This window comes from Pocillopora damicornis, chromosome 12, assembly GCF_964200805.1.
Source record: "Pocillopora damicornis chromosome 12, jaPocDami1.2, whole genome shotgun sequence".
Lineage (NCBI taxonomy): Eukaryota > Metazoa > Cnidaria > Anthozoa > Scleractinia > Pocilloporidae > Pocillopora > Pocillopora damicornis.
This window is the reverse complement of record NC_142681.1, coordinates 13,868,438-13,874,702: the sequence shown is the minus strand read 5'-3', so window position 1 is coordinate 13,874,702 and position 6,265 is coordinate 13,868,438. Positions and strand designations below refer to the sequence as shown.

Below are 6,265 nucleotides of genomic sequence, written 5' to 3'. Positions count from 1 at the left end.
ACTAGAAGTATACGACGTATTAAATCAGTGGTAAATAACTGACATCAAAAAGGTTTTTACCGTGATTATTTGCTATCATATGCAACTGACACCATAGATATTTCACAGGTTATGTACTTTTTATTAGAATCTGAGGAGTTGAGAAAATTTTTTAAATAGGAGAGGATACCTCTCTTAGTATCAAGAGGGTCGCAAAGGGATGTTGCCATGGCTTTTACGGCTAACAGTTAATATCTTTCCATTTGGCATTTGCCAATAACGGTTAAAATTTGTCAATTTTCACGCCTAACGGCTAATTTTTTGGCCGTTTTACGGCCAACGGTTAACCTTATCAAGACCCTCTATCAAACACTGTTACCGCCAATTTGTGATTAGGAAAAATGACAACTGTGATCAAAAGTATTTAATGAGAGGGAGATATGGAGAGCGAATCAGCATTTACTCAAAAGATTTAAGTGTTCTAACTCAAGCGAATGAATTTCAGTTTTGTACGTCACAACTTTATAACCAATGACGGAATTGAACATGTAAAAATAACTTACTTCAATCTATTTTAACAGGAAACGTCCGACTTCTGTGTCCATCCCTTTCAAAGATTGGAATTTCATTACAAGATCGATACCAGTAGAACTAAAGCTTCTTCCTTTAAACGGTAAGCTATCTATGCGCGATAATCAACTTTTCATGAACTGATATGGAGAATCGATCAACAGTTTGCTTCGCAGTGAATCTATTTCGGTTTTGCACGTCACACTTTTATAACTACAGATCGACCATATTTGATTCCCCATACTATTTTTTACAACGTGATCAATTCTCGTAACTTAACATCGAGTTACAAAACGCCTGACGCTTTCATGAATTAATCGTTTGCTTTTTCTCGAGATGTGAGCTCGAGCCGCCTATACTGACATCAGTAAAGGACATTCTGCATGATAAATATTTCATAATATTGGATTGATTTTAGTTTTTGATCACGTGATTGTGGAAACCATCAGTTTCTCAAATTAAACAATGGTTAACCATCTTAGCTAATGAGGTTGAAATATATTGTATAAAACCTTAACGGTTTGAAGAAAGCCATTCGACGGTAGAGATATGAAGCATCCGATCAATGGAAAAGTACGCTTATACTATGTATGCAATAACATTGAATTTAAGAAAGTTTTAGTCCTTCTGAGAATTTTAAAACATCTCTCCTCGTGAGCGCGCAGTGTCATGACTCATCTTCTTATGCGAGACTCTTATGCGCTTATACAGACAAAAAAAACAAGATTTGTCCTCGTGTGCCCGTCTATTGCGTCCTATTTAGGTCAAAATTTTCAACAGTTAGTGGTTATATGATAAACTGCTTATTGACTGAGTTTGGTTGGGCCGGACGCGAAAATATTTGGCTCTCGGTCATCAAGCACGGACCTCGCTGCGCTCCTACCACTCAATCAATAAGTACACAGTACTTCGGTTTTGTACGTCACACTTTTATCACCCAATGTAATTGAACATGAAAAATGAAAAGTTTTATTCTATTTTTAATGGGGAACGTCAAGCTTAAGTGTTGAGTCTTTGAAAAGTTTGATTTACATCACAAGATTGATCACAGTACAACCTAAGTTTCTTTCTTTAAACGGTAACCAATCTTTGCCTGACAATCGACTCTTTGTCTTCGTGAACTTTTCATTCTCCAGCGGAGGTGATTTGCATGACCGAGGCCAGAATTGCTAAAAAAAAAACTGAGTGACTATATTTCGATTTAGCACGTCGCACTTTTCTGACTAATGATGGATTTTAGCGTCCAAAAATGAAACATCTTACTCTGTTTAACCAAAACGTCAGGCTTCAGTGTTCATCCCTTTTGGAACGGTTGGATTTTCTTGAAGAGATCGATGAGATCGAGAGTACAACTAAAGCTTTTGTCTTTAAACAGTAAGCTATCCGTGATGAAAATTGACTCATTGTACTCATGGACTTTTCATTTTCTTGTGGGTGTGATTCATAAATTGATGGTTTGTTTTTTCTCGAGACGCGAGCCTGATGTCAGCCTCTGCTGACATCAGTAAAGGACATTCTGCATAATAACTATGCCTTGATATAGGATTGAGGTAAGTTTTTGATCACGTGGTTGCGGAAACCGTTATTTTCTCAAATTAAACAATGCTGAGCAATCTTAGCTAATGAGGCTAAAATATATTGTATAAAACCCTTACGGTTTGAAGAAAGCAATTTTACGGTGAGGATGTGAAGCATCCGTTCAACGGAAAAGTACGTTTATACTATGTATGTAATAACATTGAATTTAAGAAAGTTTCAGTTTCTCTGAATTAAAATATCTCTCTTCGTTAGCGCGCGGAGTCACTACTTATTTTTTTATGCGAGACTCTGGCGCTTAAACAATGTATAATGCTTTACCTTGATTTAAATAAAATACCTTTTTTCTCAAATTGACAATTACATACGTTTAGTTTTTATACGATAGATGATGAAGATCTACCTGAAGGACCACCCCCTGCAGGCAGTGATTTAGGTAAGTGTCAACGGTAATATTTTCTTTTCTTCTATAATGCTATGATTCCACAAAATGTCATGCAACTGTACGCAGTGAATAGTCTTTCCCCTCTGTAGGAAGTTGGAAAAGTGACACCATAGCCTCCTTGAAATACAACTTTCCTGTTAAAGTCTAAGCAATAAGAAATGATGTCTGGTTAGCAAACTGTTTTTCCTTTGACCATTTCCAATAAAGTAGAAGTTCATAATTTTGCAATATTACCATCACTTGGTTCAATATTGTCACTTCAGAGAAACCTTTTCTAATACAGTTATAGAACTTGTGCAGTATTTTTAATAAACTTGTTCAAACCAAGTATTGTTTTTTTTCATAAAATAGATGTGGACAAGAAAAATAATAAAAAAGAGAAGGTGTGGAAGAAGTGGAATGGTGAAGTAAAGTAAACAGTAACCTAACAACAACTGACATTACAATAAACTGGGCTAACATTTGTTTTAGATGCCATTTTCCACAGTATTTAGAAAATCTTTAATTTATCATGCTCATGCGAAAAGAAGTTAAATTTTAGAAACAGTATGGGGCCCAAGAAATATTTTTCAATCTGTAACAAACAGAGATTATTCCATGGAAAGTGTGCACAAATGAGATTTATTGCATCAAACAAAAATTAACATGTGAGCCTAGTGAACTAGTGAATTTTTTTGATCAACGCGACAAGTGGATAAAAATTGTTCAAGCATTTTCCATGGTATGATGCTTCCATTTCATACATACCAAAATTTTCTCTTACTGTCCAACAAAGATTGGAAGCTAACAACTGAGAAAATACATTGTTCGTTTCATTAAAGCCACAAATGATACTACTTAACAGCGTAAATCCCTATTTGTATTAAAATAAATTCCATTTCTAAACAATTCTCAAATAGAAGATTAAATAATTTTTCAAAGATTTAGAGGTGAGAAGGAAAAAAAAAGGTGATACTATATGATTATTTTTGACTGTTGACAAAGAAATTAAAGTTTAATATAGATCAAATAAAAAACCCTTTGAAGGTCCATTGCAACAGTTTCCAGCACATACACATATACAAAGACTGTTTTATATCCAATCCAACAAAAGCTGCCATAAGCAGGCATTGAAAGATAAAAATCTATGATAATACAAATAGGGATTTTAGGGCAAAAGGGTAATTTATTTAGATCTTGTGAGTATAGTTGTCAGTTAGGTAACATCTCCTTGCAAGTGCATTGCCTTACCTCAACTTTTCATTTTTTTTTCTATCAAAGAAATAAAAAATGTTTCAACTTAGGAGGGAGAGGCCACTCCTACACGGTGGATGTGGTGACCATGCCCACCACGTCAACCATCTTAAAAATATAAAATATGAATCAAAATGAAATCAACTCTCTCATTCATTTTATAAATGTAAATTTGCAGCAGATTAATTCAGCCATAACTGCAAATGATAAATTCTTACCAAGCCTGAGGGCCATAAGAGAACATTTTTCCGAGTTCCACACAAAAACAACGGATGGCCAATATTCCTCAGTAGAATTTGAGCAAGAAAAGTTAGCAAGTGATTCATCACATTGCAACTGGACTAAACTTTTTAGTTTTAAATTTGGTACCTTTCAAAACAAAAATACATGGATTATGATCGTTCCACAGGAAACGGTCTGCATGGAAAAGTGCAGAACAAGTAAGAACCAGATCAGTGCTGGTAATTACGGTTATAAGGCGCACTCGGCTATAAGACGCACCCCCAATTTGGCAATTTCATTATTGCATGTTTTCAAACTGAAAATATCGCTAAAATACTTGGTTATAAGGCGCATCGTTGTTTGGGGAGTAAAGATCGGTCAAGTTTATTGCAAATTCTTTCATAAACTTACAAAAAAGCGAAAAAGTCGCGTATTGATTTTAGTTTACCGTTAATTAACAAAAGCAGAATTGTCGCACACGCGACCACGCGCACAAACAAAAGCCTTGATTAAACAAAAGCAAAATGTCACACACATAAACAAAAGCCGAAAAATGTCACACATTTAATCACAGTGATAAACAAAAGGCAAAAAAGGTCACACATTTAATGACAACCTATCGGTACACATTAATTTTTAGCCTTCCCTCTCGGGAAACATGGTTTTAAAGTATAAAAACAATTCGATCAACAAAATCAGTAGTCGCAAATTTACTTCACCTGGCGAACATTATCTTGCGAAGTCTACATTCAGCACAATCATGCCAAACACTCGCCATCATTCTTACGATCTCAACTTTAAGTTGAAAATCGTAGTTGAAGCTGAAGCTGTTAACAACAATCGAGAGATAGCGAGGGAATACGGAATTTCCGAATCAAGGGTTGGAAGTGGCGCAATAGTAGGACATCTTGTATCACCTTGTCAAGCGCGCTTCCATGGGCCGTTACCGAACAAAAGATCCCGAACTTCATCAACCGTAGGCCGACTGGTTCAGTGATCAAAGGAGCCAAGGTAAGCAAATGCCTTCTTGTCTAATACATTAAAGTTCACACGGCAACCTGGACAATCAGACAGTTTGATGCTACTCTGGTTTGCAGATTTAATGAATGTAACCGAAGTTACAATTCATAAACCAAACGTTTTTCGGACGAGGTGTAAATAAGCGTTAAGAAGCAAACCGCCATCGTCACGATCTAAACCTCCTCCCAAAAACATTCAAAAGGATGTTTTCAATGCACTTATAGCTCTCAAAAAGGATCCGGACAGGCTCGTATTATCTGCTGGTAATTTAGTGTTAACAACTGGGTTGAAAACGTAAATTAGCCACCGTAAAGGGTAAAAAAGCTGACGTTTCGAGCGTTAGCCCTTCGCCAATCGCTCTGACGAAGGGCTAACGCTCGAAACGTCAGCTTTTTTACCCTTTACGGTGGCTAATTTACGTTTTCAACCCAGTTGTTAACACTAAATTACCTGCTATACTCTCCCACCGACGCAGCACCACAGTTTCTTTAGAAACTTACCCCTTTATCGTATTATCTGCTGACAAGGGTAATTGTGTTGTGGTAATGGACAAACAGCAATATCACGACAAAGCTTTGACTCTGCTTCATGACAAGAGTACGTATGCTGTCTTAAACTCTGATCCTACCAGTAAAACCTCAAAGAAAGTTAAACAAAATGTTGCTTGATTTGCAAAAAGCTGATAAAATTAGTGACTACGTACAAAATGTTAGGCAGTAGTGACGGCTGATGTCCACGTTTTTATGGCTTACCTAAAATTCATAAACCGGGAATTCCTTTGAGACCCATTGTCCCTTTTGTTAATTCTCCGACTTGTGCAATTTCTGGTTTTCTTGCGAGAATTTTGTCGCCTGTTGTTGGGAATACTGATTACACTGTGAATTTGGGGATTTCATATAAGATAAAACTCTTAACGCTTGTGAAGAATTAGTATCTTTCGACGTTGTTTCGCTCTTCACAAAAATCCAAATGGGCAAATGGCTATACAAAAACTTTTCTCCGTAACTGCCAAAAACCAGTTACAAATAGTAACGCTCTTGATGAAAGGGAACCAGCGACTGGTTTTGCTGTTATTCCTTACATACAGGGTGTTACGAATCAACTTATTCTACAACAGATGATCTCTTTATTCCAAGACAGGATTACTTCCATATTTCAGAGATCTAACTCATAGCCAATTGGCAGAGATTTTTCTGCATTTAAGAGTCGACAAACTTCGCGCAGGGTGCATAGCACAAGAGGCAAGTGACCAGTTAAAAA

At 36.4% G+C, this 6,265-nt stretch overlaps 1 long non-coding RNA gene across 1 annotated transcript; it reads left to right on the top strand.

Annotated features, from left to right (window-relative positions):
- Positions 1-347: 347 nt before the first annotated feature.
- On the top strand, positions 348-3,472 carry LOC149036622 (uncharacterized). The gene is made up of 3 exons (XR_016181684.1): positions 348-652; positions 2,474-2,521; positions 2,882-3,472. It is a non-coding gene; the product is annotated as an uncharacterized LOC149036622 (long non-coding RNA).
- The last annotated feature ends 2,793 nt before the right edge of the window (positions 3,473-6,265 follow it).